This window comes from Oryctolagus cuniculus, chromosome 13, assembly GCF_051225735.1.
Source record: "Oryctolagus cuniculus isolate XC-2025 breed Fujian yellow rabbit chromosome 13, ASM5122573v1, whole genome shotgun sequence".
Classification (NCBI taxonomy): domain Eukaryota; kingdom Metazoa; phylum Chordata; class Mammalia; order Lagomorpha; family Leporidae; genus Oryctolagus; species Oryctolagus cuniculus.
The window spans coordinates 95,699,592-95,714,780 of record NC_142879.1 but is presented as its reverse complement, the minus strand read 5'-3'; positions in this window follow the sequence as shown (position 1 = coordinate 95,714,780).

The following is a 15,189-nucleotide window of genomic DNA, read 5'->3' as shown; positions in this document are numbered from 1 at the left end:
CACATTTATTTTGAATAACAATCACCACAATAGAAATTTACATGTCCAAAGACATTAAATTCATAGTGTCTTTGAGTTTGAATATAAATGCATGTTATTAAAAAGGGGTACTTAGACAGGAAGAACTCTAATTTGGAGTCAGAATTTCTGCGTTCAAGACAAAGTTCTGCCACTATATATATTCATAAGTAACTGATTTATGTTGCTTGTTTGTTAATGAAGAAGAGGCCAGTATTGTGACATAGTTGATTAAACCAGTGCTTGCAACACTAGCATCCCATATCAGAGCACTTGTTCAAGTCTCAGCTCCTCTGCTTCCAGTCCAGCTTCCTGCTAATGCACCTAGAAAAGCATCTTAATTGGCCCAAGTGCTTGGGCGCCTGCCACCCATGTGGGAGACTTGGATGGAGTTCTGGGTTCCTGGCTTCCACTTGGCCCAGGCCTGCACATTGAGAACATCAAGGGAGTGATCCAAAAGATGGAAGATCCATCTCTCTCTCTCTCTCTCTCTCCCTCTCTCTCTCTGTCCCCCCTCCCTTTCTGTCATGCTACCATTCCAATAAAGAAAATAAATCTCAACAAATGTAAAAAGTTTGAGTTTTATTTGTCATGAATGAAGATGAAATAGCAGTAAGTCATCAAATTTAAATTTTTTTTGTTTATTACATAGCTTGAATGGAGCATTTATGTACTTTCATGTTATTTTAGTCAAGATTTTAGACATCAGTTTTTTCCTTTGAATTGAAATTCACCAACCAGTGGTGACCACAAAATGCCTGCAGCCATAGCCTAAAGGTAGGTCCCTTTGCATCATTAAAGTCAAAGATAAAGGGCCTCTGGGCCCCAGTAGGTTAATCCTCTGCGTGCAGTGCTGGCATCCCATACCATGCCGGTTCTAGTCCAGGCTGCTCCTCTTCCAATCCAGCCCTCCACTGTAGCCTGGGAAAGCAGTAGAAGATGGCTCAAGTGCTTGGGACCCTGAACCCCCAAAGAATCTCCTGGCCCGTGGCTTCTGATCTGTGCAGCTCTGGCAGTTGCTGCCACTAGGGGAGTGAATCAGCAGTTGGAAGTCCTCTCTCAGTCTCTTCTCCCTCTCACTCTCTGTAACTCTACCTCTCAAATAAATCAATAAAATCTTTAAAAAAATGATAAAGGGCCTCACAGGAGCCTTAGGAATGAGAGGAATGTGAGGCAGAGTTGTTCTTAGGGTGAATTTGAAGGGAGACTGAAGCAGATGAGGCAGGCTCTGCATTGCAGGTGTTCACAAAGTGAAAGCAATTGGAGGATCTAAGATCTCAATAATCTGGTTTTCTAGGAGTTGAGAATAGTAATGCAGGGCTGGAGTTTCATTAGTAAGAGAACACCAATCACCCAGCAACGACATATCAATTGCTTCCACAGTTGTCTATATTCGACAACAGTAGAATAATAAAAAAAAAAAAGTTATACCTGGCAAAAGAGGACGGGAACCTTTTAGAGGAGGAAGTAGACAAATTTCTGTTCTCCTGTCTGGATGTTTTTCTTTAACTCACAGGGGCAATGTTTTAGAGCCAGTGACGTGCATTAGATTACTAGAGCAGTAAGACATTTTTGCTGCAAATCGCTGTCACCACCTCAGTCCAATTAAGGTCGAAGAAGAGACTTCTTAAAATATTTTTCTAAGGTGTGCAAATTTCATATATATAGATATAGGGACACTTCCCACCATTCCATCCCTCCCACCCATGCTCCTACACTTCTGCCTCCTTCCTCTCTCATTCTCTCCCTTAAGTCTAGCAATGATCTATTCTCAGTTTACTTTATACCCATAAGATGAACTCGACACTAAGTGAAGAGTTTAACAGATAGTAAGAAGAAGAAAAAAAAAAAAAAACACTAGAACAAGAGATTTTTGAAAGAACTTTAAGGAGACCTTTAATTTTGCTGAAGAAATTTTTTAAAATATTTATTTCTTTATTTGAAAGGCAGAGCCACAGAGAGGCAGAGGCAGACAGACAGACACAGAGAGAGGTCTTCCATCTGCTGGCCCACTCCCCAGATGGCCACAACAGCTGGAGTTGCGCCAATCTGAAGCAAGGAGCCAGGAGCCTCTTCTGGGTCTCCCACAGGGGGCGCAGAGGCCTAAGCACTTGGGCCATCTTCCACTGCTTTCCCAGGCCACAGCAGAGAGCTGGATTGGAAGTGGAGCAACTGGGACTCGAAGTGGAGCAACTGGGACTCACATAGGATGCCGGCACAGCAGGCAGTGGCTTCACCTGCTAAGTCAAAGCGCTGGCCCCCATCTTACCTTTTCTGTTCACTTGCTCACTCTACCTGGAGGATATCGGGGTGCCTTCACCTCTCTTCCAAGTTACAACAGCTGATCTAACCTCATATTCTTGTATTTTTATCACACTCAGACACACATGCACACATGCAAATAGAGAGGGAAACAAATGCAAACACTGAAACTGAAGCGCTCAGGAAAGAGGCCTCCAGACTGTTAACCCACTGACAGGTGTATCAGGCTGAAACCTCCTTCATGAGAGCACTCATTCTTTGTTCTCTGCCTCACGTCAACAGTTCTCAAGGTGCAGTACCTTTTCGATCAGCATCAGAGTCCTTAGGGCTGTGATTAAAGAAGGCAACTCTGGAGCACCGCTTCCAACCCCAGAATCAGAGTGTCTGGGAGAACCTCAACAACCTGGCTTGAGCAAGTTCTCTGGGCAGTTCTGACTCAGGTTCATGTGCGAGTCACTGCTGCCAACGAGCAGCAGACAGACACCGAGGCCTGCCATCTTCTCGGCCTTTATTTGATGCCCTTCCCAAGTCCTGCGGGTGTTCTGTTTCTCTGTCCAGTTCAGCACGTTCTTCAACAGGACTGGCTAGGAAATTTATAGGCCCCAATGCAAAATGTGTACAAAATGACAGGACTTTCATACAAAAAAACAAATGGAAGGATGCCAAAAATATGCAAAATACAGTTAATTTTTTTCTTCTGTTGTCTCTCTGCTGGCTTAGCAGTCATGTAGTTATGCGTCAATTTATGCAATGTGAAGCTATATTCACTGATATTATAACAAGAGTGTCATATAAGCCCACAAACTAAATACTTTAATAACTTTGTTCCTACAGGGGTGGGCACTGTGGAGTAGCAGGTAAAGCTGAGGCCTGCAGTGCCAGCATCCCATATGGGCGCAGATTTGAGTCCCTGCTGCTCCATTTCCTATCCAATTCTCTGGGAAGGCTGTGGAAGATGGGCAAGTCCTTGGGCCCCTGCACCTGCATGGGAGACCTGGAAGAAGCTCCTGGCTCCTGGCTTTGGGTCAGTGCTGCTCCAGCCATGTGGCCATCTGTGGAGTGGAAGATCTCTCTCTCTCTCTGCCTCACTTACTCTCTCTGTATAACTCTGATTTTCAAATAAATAAATAAATCTTTAAAAAAAACTTTGTTCCTATAATTTATTCAACAACTATAACATTCTTTTATTAAATTTTTATTTATATAAAGGGAACAATTTTCATATATATAGTTTTAAGGTTATGGTACTTCCCACCATCCTCACTCCCACCATACCTCCTTCTTTTTATATTTCTTTTAATTTTTGCAATGACATACTTTCAATTTACTTGGTAATAACAAGCTTAACTCTCCACTATTAACGAATTCAACAAGTGGTAAGCATGGGCAAGGTCTGTAAACAACAATCAAATCTCAAAATGTAAATAATGGAACTCATATACATTATTTTCTATACTCAATATTTATTACTACAAATCAGGGATCACCTATGATATTTGTCTTTTGGGGACTGACTTATTTCACCAAGTATGGATTTTGTTTAATGACACTTTCCATAAACTATTTTTAAGCTACATTTATTTATTTATTTGAAAGACAGAGTTATGGAGGAAGAAAGAAAGAAAGAGAGAGAGAAACAGAGAGAGAGAGAGAATGAATCTTCTCTCCACTTGTTCACTTCCCAAGTGGCCAGGACAGCAGGGGCTGGACCAGGCCAAAGTCAAGAGCTAAAAGTCTCATCTGGTTCTTCTATGTGGAGGCAGGAGCCTAATAGGTGGGTCATCTTCTATTGCTTTTCCAGACACATTAACAAGGTACTGGATTAGAAGTGGAGCATTCAGGACTTGAATCAGCACCCATATGGGGTGCCAGAGCTGCAGGTGGCACTATAGCTCCCAGATGTTAACATTCAATTCTGTGGAGTACAATAGGCAATAAGCCAAAGCTCTCTGTAAACCCTATTCCTGAAGTTGGGCTTAGATGTGCAATTCTGGAGTATTCTAATGGTAGATAAACTAACAACCTTCCAATGTCTGATTTCCTATTTTGTATTTATGAAGGTCAATTAATTATTGCAATTAATCCAACTGAAATAATATATTACTCAGACTTGATTATTGGTAGATGCAGTTTTATAATTAAATTTTTACATATAATTTAGGAGAAAATGCCCTCCAATATATTAAGAAAAACCCCTTCAAGTGAGGGATATAGGGTATATACAACGCTGCCCCTCTAGAATCCTAATACATAAAAATGAATGTAATTTGCAAGCATCCTGGCTATCAAGACTGTGGCCACATGTTAGAAACCATAGAATGGAGTTCAGGAAGGATTCATTAGATATCATTGAACTACCACAGTGTCCCTGGCAGACATTCTTCTTGACTCGCTCTGGATGGGAGATAAAGCTCTGGTGCTGGTTTGGGTTTCCAATAACATGCAGCTGTATTGATGGTACACATCCTGAGACATTATTCTTAACTGCCACGGTTCTCCAGAACACACAACTTGTTCTGAACATTTTCAGATCAGTTGCAGATGAAAATACCTTTGAACGGCAAAGCTCAATAAAACCAAGCAGAAGAGGGATTTGACTAGCTTAGTCATTCCTTCTAATCGTGTTATGGGGGGTAATTGTGGGAATAATATGTGACTACTATTTTTTCCTTTCCTTGAGACAGTAGGAGCTAAATCTATATTTAAAAACAGGTGGGCTCTTATATAGAAATTTAACTTCTTGAGAGTTAGATAAAGGATTGAAGCATGTGACTTTATTACAACTTGAGTAAAAGATGCCTCTGATCATTTACTTGTAGATATCTGAAGTGAAGGACCTGTGCTGTGGCACAGCAGATTAAGCTGTGGGCTTTGGTGCTGGCTTCCTATATAGGTGCTGGTTTGAGTCCCAGCTGCTCTGCTTCTGATCTAGCTCCCTGCTAATGCACCTGGGAAAGCAGTACAAGAAGGCCAAGTCCCTGGACCCCTGCCACCCACATGGGAGACACAGAGGAAGCTCTTGGTTCCTGGATTCCACCAGGCCCTACCCCAGTCGTCGCGACCATTTGGGGAGTGAACCAGCAGTTGGAAGATCTCTCTCTCACTGTCTCTCCTTCTCTCTCTTTGTAACTCTAACTTTCAAAATCAATAAATCAATCTTAAAACAAAGAAATCTGAAGAAATTGGTTACTCTGATTTTCTTAGTTGTATAGGTACATACAATATCATTGAAACTCCCTAATATTCTTCAAGATTGAAATTGTCATCATTTTTCTTAAAAGTTATAAAACTTGAATTCAGGAGACAATTGAGATTTTTGGGGTGGGGGTGTAGTTCACAAGTTATCCTGTGTTTCATGTAGATATTTGCCAAGATTTATTTGTTTTGACAGGCAGAGTTAGACAGTGAGAGAGAGAGAGACAGAGAGAAAGGTCTTCCTTCCATTGGTTCAACCCCCAAATGGCTGCCATGGCCAGTGTGCTGTTCCAATCCAAAGCCAGGAGCCAGGTGCTTCTTCCTGGTCTCCCATGTGGGTGCAGGGACCCAAGCACTTGGGCCATCCTCCACTGCACTCCCGGGCCACAGCAGAGAGCTGGACAGGTAGAGGAGCAACCGGGCAACTGGGACAGAATCTGGCGTCCCAACCAAGACTAAAACCCGGGATGCCATCGCTGCAGGCGGAGGATTAGCCTAGTGCGCCGTGGTGCCATCCAAAATTTGTTGTAATTCATATTAATATTCAGTTCTTAATTCATTTTATATTTTGATGAATAAATTTAGTTGTGTACTATTTTTAGTGTTATTGCTTATTAGTGTAATCATGTTGGTCTTAGTTTTACAGACTGAAATAGCAGTATCCATCCATGCTTTAATGTTCATTTATAATTTAAAAATCTGTGATTCATACTGTTTAGACAAGAAATTCAGTCAAGCCTTTTTTAGAATGCCTATTGGAAATGTTGATTCTATATTGTCGATTTCATTATCGTGTTAGAGACACTTTTGCCCCAAGTGCTTCTCCTGGTCCTGATTCTTAATTGTTGTTATTTTGCAGTGTAAAATATTGATGACATTGGTCAAAAAGATTGACAGCTGCGTGAATTGTTATTAACCAGACCGTTGGTTGCAGCTCACATTTCAATACACAGTAAGATGAAGCACAAGCCCTCAGGGAGTCTCTTTTTCATTCTCTTTTCCACATAGGCAGATATTAACCCATTTGTAACTATCTTTGTAGCTTTTTTCTCGCCTTCCTTTTCCTTTGAGTAATGAAAATGATGTCTATAGATTTCAACTATGACACTTCAAAGGACGAATCATTTATCAAGTTATAATTGGAAATTATCGAGAAAGCTGCAAGTAACAAAGGACTCGATAGCTCTCATTTAAGGATCTACGCGTAAGACTATAACACTACCTGGACAGCACATATATAGCTCCTCAAACCTTAAGAAAGATCAAAAAAGAAAATCATAGTCGTAGAAAGAAAGACTGCTTCAACATGCAAAGGATGCTCTCGTTCCACACACGAACAGATAGATAGATGCAGACACCAAGATGCACATCCTTGTTTAGCAGAATGAATCTGATGACTAGAGCTTCTTGTGAATGATGTTGTCATGCATGGCTAATACAAAAAGTTCATCTATCTGATTTATTTATTTATAAAGATTTGTTTATAAAGATTTATTCATTTGAAAGAGTTACGCAGAAAGAGGAGAGGCAGAGACAAAGAGGTCTTCCATCTGCTCGTTCTCTCCCCAATTGGCTGCAATAGTCGGAGCTCTGCCACTCCAAAGCCAAGAGCCAGGAGCTTCCTCTGGGTTTTCCCATGTGGGTGCAGGGGCCCAAGGACTTGGACCATCTTCTACTGCTTTCCCTGGCCATGGCAGAGAGCTGGATAGGAAGTGGAGCAGCCGGGTCTCGAACCGGAGCCTCTGTGGGATGCTGGCACTGCTGGCAGTGGCTTTACCTGCTACGCCACAGCGCTGGCCCCTGGTTTATTTACTTTTTAAACTTTATTCATTTTTCATTTATTTGAAAGGGAGACTGGCAGAGGGCAAAAGTGAGAATTTTCATTCACTGGTTCATTCTTCAAATGGTCACAAAATCTTTAGCTGGGCTAGGAAAAAGCCAGGATCCTGTAACTCAATCCAGGTCTCCCACATGTGTGTCAGCGACCCAAATACTTGAGTCATCACCTGCTTCTTCCAAAGATACCTTTGAGTAGAAAGCTACAATTAGAAGCAAAGCTGGTTGAACCTGTGCCCTCCAGTGTGCGATGCCAGTATCCTAAGCAGCTTCTTAATCACTGTGATAACTCCCTGCTCCAGAACATGGTGATTTTTTGAGCTGCTTACTTTCTTAGTGAATATTAAAGTTTTCATCTAGTTGGAATTGTAGGTGGAAAACACTTCACATGGTTATTGGTACAAATTGGGCAGTAAAATAATCTCTAAAGTATGTTTTAAAATGCAAATTCCCATGGCCCGCATTGTGGCAAAGCAAAGCTATCACCTGCAATACCAGCATCCTAAAGTGGTGGCATTTCATGTCCCAGCTGATCCACTTCTGATTCAGCTCCCTGCTAATGGCCTGAGAACAGCAGTGGAGATGGCCCAAGTGTTTGGGCGCCTGCTACCCGTGTAAGACCTGGAAGATGGGGCCGGCATGGTGGCGCACTAGGTTAACCCTCTGCCTGCTGCGCTGGCATCCCATATGGGTGCTGGGTTCCAGTCCTGGTTGCTCCTCTTCCAGTCCAGCTCTCTGCTGTGGCCTGGGAGTGCAGTGGAGGATGGCCCAAGTGCTTGGGCCCTGTACCTGCATGGGAGACCAGGAGGGAGCACCTGGCTTCTGGCTTCATATTGGCACAGAGCATCAGCCGTGGTGGCCATTTGTGGGGTGAACCAATGGAAGGAAGACCTTTCTCTCTGTCTCTCTCTCTCACTATCTGTAACTCTACCTGTCAAATAAATAAATAATAAATCTTTAAAAAAAAGACCTGGAAGAAGCTCCCAGATCCTATCTTAATACTGACCCAACCCTTGCTGTTGTGGCCATCTGGGGAGTGAATCAGCAGATGGAAGATTTCTCTCTCTTTCTCTCTCTCTCCCCTCATCTCAAATAATTTTATATTTTTTAAAAAATAATTTCCTAAGAATGTGTGACTGTGACATTTTCTAATTCTTCACACTTAGTTCACTCTTACACTGGTTCATGTTGATATTTAATGCCCTTAGCTTTACTGGCTGAGATGTATCTTCCTTCCTCGGAGATAGCTGATACTTCTTATTGGATACAGTTTCTAATGATAGTTCTATACATCCTGTGACTGTCTTTGTTAGGGTAGTTCTAAAGGATCTCTGTATAGCAAACATTCTGGGAGGAGAGATAGTTTCTTCTTCCAAGCAGAAAGCTGACTTGTTCACTGCCTAGTAAAATAAAGACAATGTCTTGTTAGTGCGGAAAGCTTCAACAGGTTCAGTAGCGACTCCTTTTGAATCTGCACGCCGCTAAGCTTGAGGTTTCTCAGCTGGGTCACAGAACTTTTGCAGGTGTGGCATCCACCTGGTTACCCCCCAAAGCTCATATTGCACTGGAAGAGCAAAGGTAACCTCTTTGAGCAAAAGATCATGCTGCGTCTACATCAAGAATAATACAACTTTTTGAATATGACTCAGAAGTTTCCTGTCATTCTATCCCCCATGGGAACGATGGTAGGCTATCACATTATACTGCAAATAAGATGACCTTGGTAGGGACTTCCACCCTCATGTCAAATCAGGGTTAGGGTCAGTGTTGGAGTTAGGGTTAGGGTTGCAGTTAGGGCTAGGGTTAGGGTTCCACCCTGATTTGGCACTTCTAACCCTGATTTGCTGATTTGGTGCAATTTAAATATATTGAAGATTCTTCATTTCCTCATTCTGCACCACACTGAATTACATGAGATTTCAGGTTCCAGCTAGGTATGAGTATTTTTTTTTTCCTGATTACCCCTAATACTATTATTCCTAATCCTATTTCAGTAGAGTCTCTTATACAGAATTCTATTTACAAAAGTACTCTTTCCTCAGAACTTCGAGTGCATTTTTTATTGTCTCCTAGGACTAATTCTGCTTATGAGAGTGTGATTCCAGACATCTGACTTTTTTTTTCTGATGTCCTTTTTGTTTGTTAATGTTTTTGCTGATTTTCCTCCTAGCTGTTGTTCTGGTCTTCTGTTTTATACATTGTTTAATAAAATCTGCAAGTGATGTATCCATGTGTTAGACCATGGTCAGCTCTGATCCCTGTACAGCTTTGGATAAAACTCTCCTGCTACATACAGAATGGTCTTACTGTAAGGAATCTTAGGCTGCTGCGAATGTTCTTCCTACAAGAAACTAAGGGCTTTGGCAGGTACAGGATGCATAAACTGTTGGGCGTCAAAGGTACTGGTGTCAAGAAATAAGTGATGTGGCTTCTTAAAATTAGGGGAATAAAAGATGAAGAAAATTTTCAGAGTTCTTCTGATCTAGCATGATACTTCCCATTTACTAATGATTCCAATGAAAGCTGGGAAGAGCAGTGGGGAAGGCAGGTTCTACGATCCTTGTGGACTTTGATAATAGCTCTTGCTTGCCTTTTCTTATTGCAACAAACTGTGCATCTAAAAACCTCTCAGCCTAGGTGTGGGTCTTTCATTCATCCCACCCCACAATCTAACATTCTTGTGGTAACTTATGATATCACCAAGTCTTCTAACTCTGGTTTTAGTTGTAAGCACTGATCCCACACTGCATTTTCAGAAGTCGGACTGTTATGAAATATTCTTTCACCCAAGAGCCAAGGATGACCCATTTTATAATTCTAAAAGACACAGAATGATTTTCTAGAGCCAAAGTTCCCCAAAGAGTTGGGGGTCTATCATCAGCAGTCTTTTTCACTTGCAGTCGTATGCCCTGTTCTCTCTCCTTGTATGCCCATCGGAGTAAACGTAAAGAATAGAATCATGTGTCAAGAAGAATTGCCAAGTAATTTATTTGAACAATGCTTACAATTGTGCTTTCTCCATTTGTGTGTCTCTAGCAATTTAACCTACAGCATTTCATTCATGACATTTAATCAATACATGCAAATCACCTCAGGGACCTATTATGTCCTGAATTCATTAATCTACACAGGCAAGACACAAGCATGTAAGTAGGTTTCCTTGGTTGAGGTCAAAGAGGAGGATGGATACTATCAAGTTTCACAATCTTAAGTCCTTCTGAGACTGTAATACCCCAAAGGGTATGTGTTCCATTTGACACATTTTCTTTTTTTTTTCTTAAATTCAAGCAATTTTCAATAAGTTACATGAGACATAACTCGAGCACATCTGTTAGTGTTTATTGTTAGTGGTACTGTTGGCATTTCAAACACTAAATTATGATAAGAAATTCAAAACTAAGCATATTTATCAATTTTAGGGGTCCAAATGTTTTATTTATCATCAGATAAAAGGCTGAAAGAATGGCAGTAAAAGTTCACTTGTTTCAGTCATAAATAGGAATTTAGTTTATGATTGCAGTGTAAGAAATCAGTAGGATCAGGTATTCTCTTATTATGTATCATAAAACAAACCTTAATATTTCAGCTTTTGTGAAGAGCTGATTTGTCAGAAGTCTGAGACAAAAGCAAATTAACTTTATCATAATGTGATGCAAGTCAATCAGACTGCAACTGGATTCAGTTGACATATGTTTCAAATATTTTGTTTTTATTAATAGTAGAAAAAAATGCAGTGAGACATTTTATGATTTTCAATTTTTTTGCTACTTGATGCCTAGTTCGTCTATTGGACTATTTTAAATTTCATAAAGGTTTTAACATTAGTTCCTTAATAAATAAAATTAAAATATGAATTTTCATGGATATGCCTAAATCACATGTATCTGATTTCAAAACATGCAGTTAATGTAGTCAGCATATTAATACTTTGCATATATTATGAGCTTACTTCATTTACCTGCCGCTTCACTAACAGGTCTCTGCTAAAGCAAAACTACATAGCACGTTCAAATGAAGGTGGTTCTACTAACCTGGATGAATTCATCTCTCTTAATGAGTGTCTAGGAAGAGATTATTGTCTGGATGATTTATGCTTTATTGAGACGGTGCTGTGGTGTTAAACCAGCCAATTTTAGCACTGGCACCAGTTCATGTCCTGGCCACTCCACTTTTGAGCCAGTTTCCTTCTGATGCTCCCAGGAAAGCAGTGGATGAAGGTGCAAGTGCTAGGTCCCTGCTCCCACATGGAAGGCCTGGATGAGGCTCCTGGTTCCTGGCTTTGTCTTGGCCCATCTCTGGCTGTTGTGGTAATTTAGGAAGTGAACCAGAGGATAGAAGACCTCTCTCCCTGTTTCTGTCTCGGTCTCTCTCTCTCTCTCTACCTTTCCCTCTCTCTTGGTAACTCTGCCTTCCAAATAAATAAATAAAGTTTTTGAAAAAAAAATGATGTTTCATCAGCACAATGAATTTCTATACAAGTGAAATAATTTGGAGGATATCAATGTGTTAATAAGCACAGACTTCTAATACATAAAATAAGTGAGAAAACAATGAACTATGTATTCTTAAATACACATTATTGTAGATTGTGCATATATGAAAAGCACAGAATACAATACATAGATATTTTCTTATTATATAAAGAAATTTGGGAGGAAAAAGAAACAATAAAACCGATAAGAGTAAAACACTCAAAAATATGGTGAGCGTTTAACTTAGTGACTAAGAAATTGGTAAGGAAACACAACCCATATCGGAGTCCAGTTCTGGCTCCTGATTCCAGATTCCTGCTATTTCCTACCTTGGAACTCATAAATGATTGCTCAACCAGTTGGATTTCTGCACCTGCATGGGAAATCTCTATTGAGTTTTCAGTTTCTTGTTTCAATCTGACTTAGTCCCGACTGAGACAAGCATTCAGGGAGTGAACTAGAGGATGGGACACTTTATCTCTGTCTGCCTCTCTGTGTCTCTGTCTCTCAATAAATTAAAAAAAATAAAAACAAAAATAAATGGAATATCTTTGGAAAGGGGAATAAATGAAACTTACTAGTCAATTTTTTGAAATATCCCCTTTATATTTAGACCCTATAAACATGTACTGTTTCTACAAAAGCAACGTGCCATGAATTCTGTACCAAATGTTTTAGTGACCTGCCCTGATCCCCTCCAAGTGGTCTGCACTTCAGCCCTCCTCTGCCATGAGTTTTGGGTGCTAATCACTCATAATTCCATCATCATCATCATCATTATTATTTTTAAGAGAAAGTTACACTCAACTTACCTTGGACCATCTCCGCAGAAATGTCTGAGAGTTATGTCCTTTTCCAGTCAGAAGTGTTCCATATCTCATAATTATCTGCGGTGGAAGTAAAAGTCTCCCTTCCTTCCAAGTGAGACAGCTCTGTGATGCTGTGTTTCTCCAGGAATCCCTGTGGGACAGGCTCAGGCTAGAATATAATCCATACCACATGGTAACTATTGCCTTCCATGATCTATCCTACGTCACTGCCTTCCTTGTAGGTTTGTCCTAGGAGCACTCCTACAATCCAACATTTATATAAGGACCTCCATGTCAAACTCTGCTTCTTAGGAATCTGTCCTAAGCCAAATTTTATGGAGCAAAATAAAGAATCAGAGCATAGAGAAGTAGCCTTAAAATTAAAGGACCTCCACTGGAGTTAAATTGTTAACAATCCTTTTAAATGTATTCCACTATTCTCACCAGATCATCTAGTTTCTAAATTACCACATTTTATTCCTAATTTTCTAAGGAAACCCAAGGAAAGCATGTGAGTAGAATAATGCCATGAGTTCCTCCTCATTGGCAAGGGATAAAATGATGACTATGCATAGATCTATTTGAAGTCCACATATTTCTATTTACCTTAACTGTGACAATAAATTATATGGCAATTTATTTTATATACTGCTTGCCTTTCGAATTTAAATACCATTTTCCAGCAATGAGAATTGTCTTGAACAATAATAATGTTGTGGGGCTAACTCAAATTAAAGAATTTCCCTAAATAAATGAAACATCAACACTTGATTATTTTCAGGGTATGCAGGAGAGTTCAAGATCAATGACTCTATCTCTTAGTGTTGTCAGGGAAAGGAGATGACTGTCGGCGTTTTGAGCAGTGAGGACTCTAATATAGGAAATGTAGTGCCTAGCAAACCAGCAGAAGAGATTGGAAATCTCACAGGAAGAAAGGCACTGCCTTCCGCACACTGATCACTTGCAGACAGTCAGGAAATCGCAGAAGCTGCACCAGAAGGGCAGAGATCGTTTTCCCTCCGAAAGCGAAGTCTGAACTTGCTCCAGAATCATATGTCTGTGGAATTTCATCTTTTTTTTTTTTTTCTCCCGAGGAGAAACAGGATGGCTTCTGATTCTCTTAGCTTTTAAAATTTCTGACAATCTTCTCATTGGTGAGCTGTAATCATTACCTCAATGGCCAATGGATTCAGAAGAAGCAGTTCCTATTTCTCCAACCCTTTTACTGCAGGGGAGATTATAGAAATGAGTTCCTTAGGCCACACTCATAACTAAGCCCCTAAAGACAGACGGCCTCTCTTATGCAAATCAAGAAAACACATCATAGTCCTCAGATATAATGTCCCAGAATCCACCACACCCACTTGGAATTTGAGTAGCTATGTCTCTAGAGGGTTTAATAGACAGGTCCTCAAGTTCAGAATTTTATTGATGTGCATCCTTGAGATCTGATTTGATTGCATTTAGTGGCATGGAATTGACTGTTCTTCTGTTGATGACTGTGATTGCTTCTTTAAAAAGTACTTAACATTTTCCCTCTGCTGTAGAGTGCTTCACACCTTTAAATTAAGTCCTGAATGTCCTGTTTCCCATGTAAAATGTTTATTGATTTAATTTTATTCAGATGGTTACACTATCTCTTATCCAGAATCCAATGCTTTACAGAGTGAACTCTCAGAAACTGATAGGATGGGATTGGTGCTGTGGCACAGTGGGTTAACGCCCTGGCCTGAAGCGTCTGCATCTCATATAGGGGCCAGTTCGAGTCCTGGCTGCTCCACCTCCGATCCAGCTCTCTGCTATGGCCTGGGAAAGTAGTAGAAGATGTCCAAGTCCTTAGGCCCCTGCACCCAAGGGGGGGACCTGGAAGAAGTTCCTGGTTCCTGGCTGTGGATCAGCATAGCTCAGGCCATTGGGGAGTGAACTATCGAACAGAAGACCTTTCTCTCTCTCTTTCTCTCTCTGCTTCTCCTCTCTCTGTGTAACTCTTTCAAATATATAAATAAATCTTTTTAAAAAAAGAAACTGATAGGATGGCACTTATTTCCAATTAAGTGGAATATACCCCACTTTATGAGGTACTGTTTGGGGATTATTATCATGGATTTGTGCCTAAAAATACCTCTAAAAGTATTAAAGTAATTGAGATTCACTTAATTTTAAAGACACATTATTTAAAATATCTACATGTAATAGTGAACCACTTTGCCTTAACATTTTAGTAACAAAATAATATGCTTTTGTAATGGCAAGAGAATCCCAAGAAGCAACACAAATAAAATATGACAAAACGAATTTGATAACTGAGGTAGGAGTAAAGTGTTCTGTAGAGGAGGTAGGGAATTTCAAAGAATATTTTATGACTTTTTTTTTTGACAGGCAGATTTAGACAGTGAAAGAGAGAGAGACAGAGAAAAAGATATTCAATTTGTATATTACAAATAGAGTCTCAATTGCAATGCACTCTTCCAAGTTTGTTCTACTTTTTATCTAGGGTTGGTTTCTTGTCAGCTATTAACTATTGGAAAAATATGTTACAACATAATATGCTGTCATTTGGAAAGAACTGTTCCTGTTAAACCTAGTCAATTCTCCAT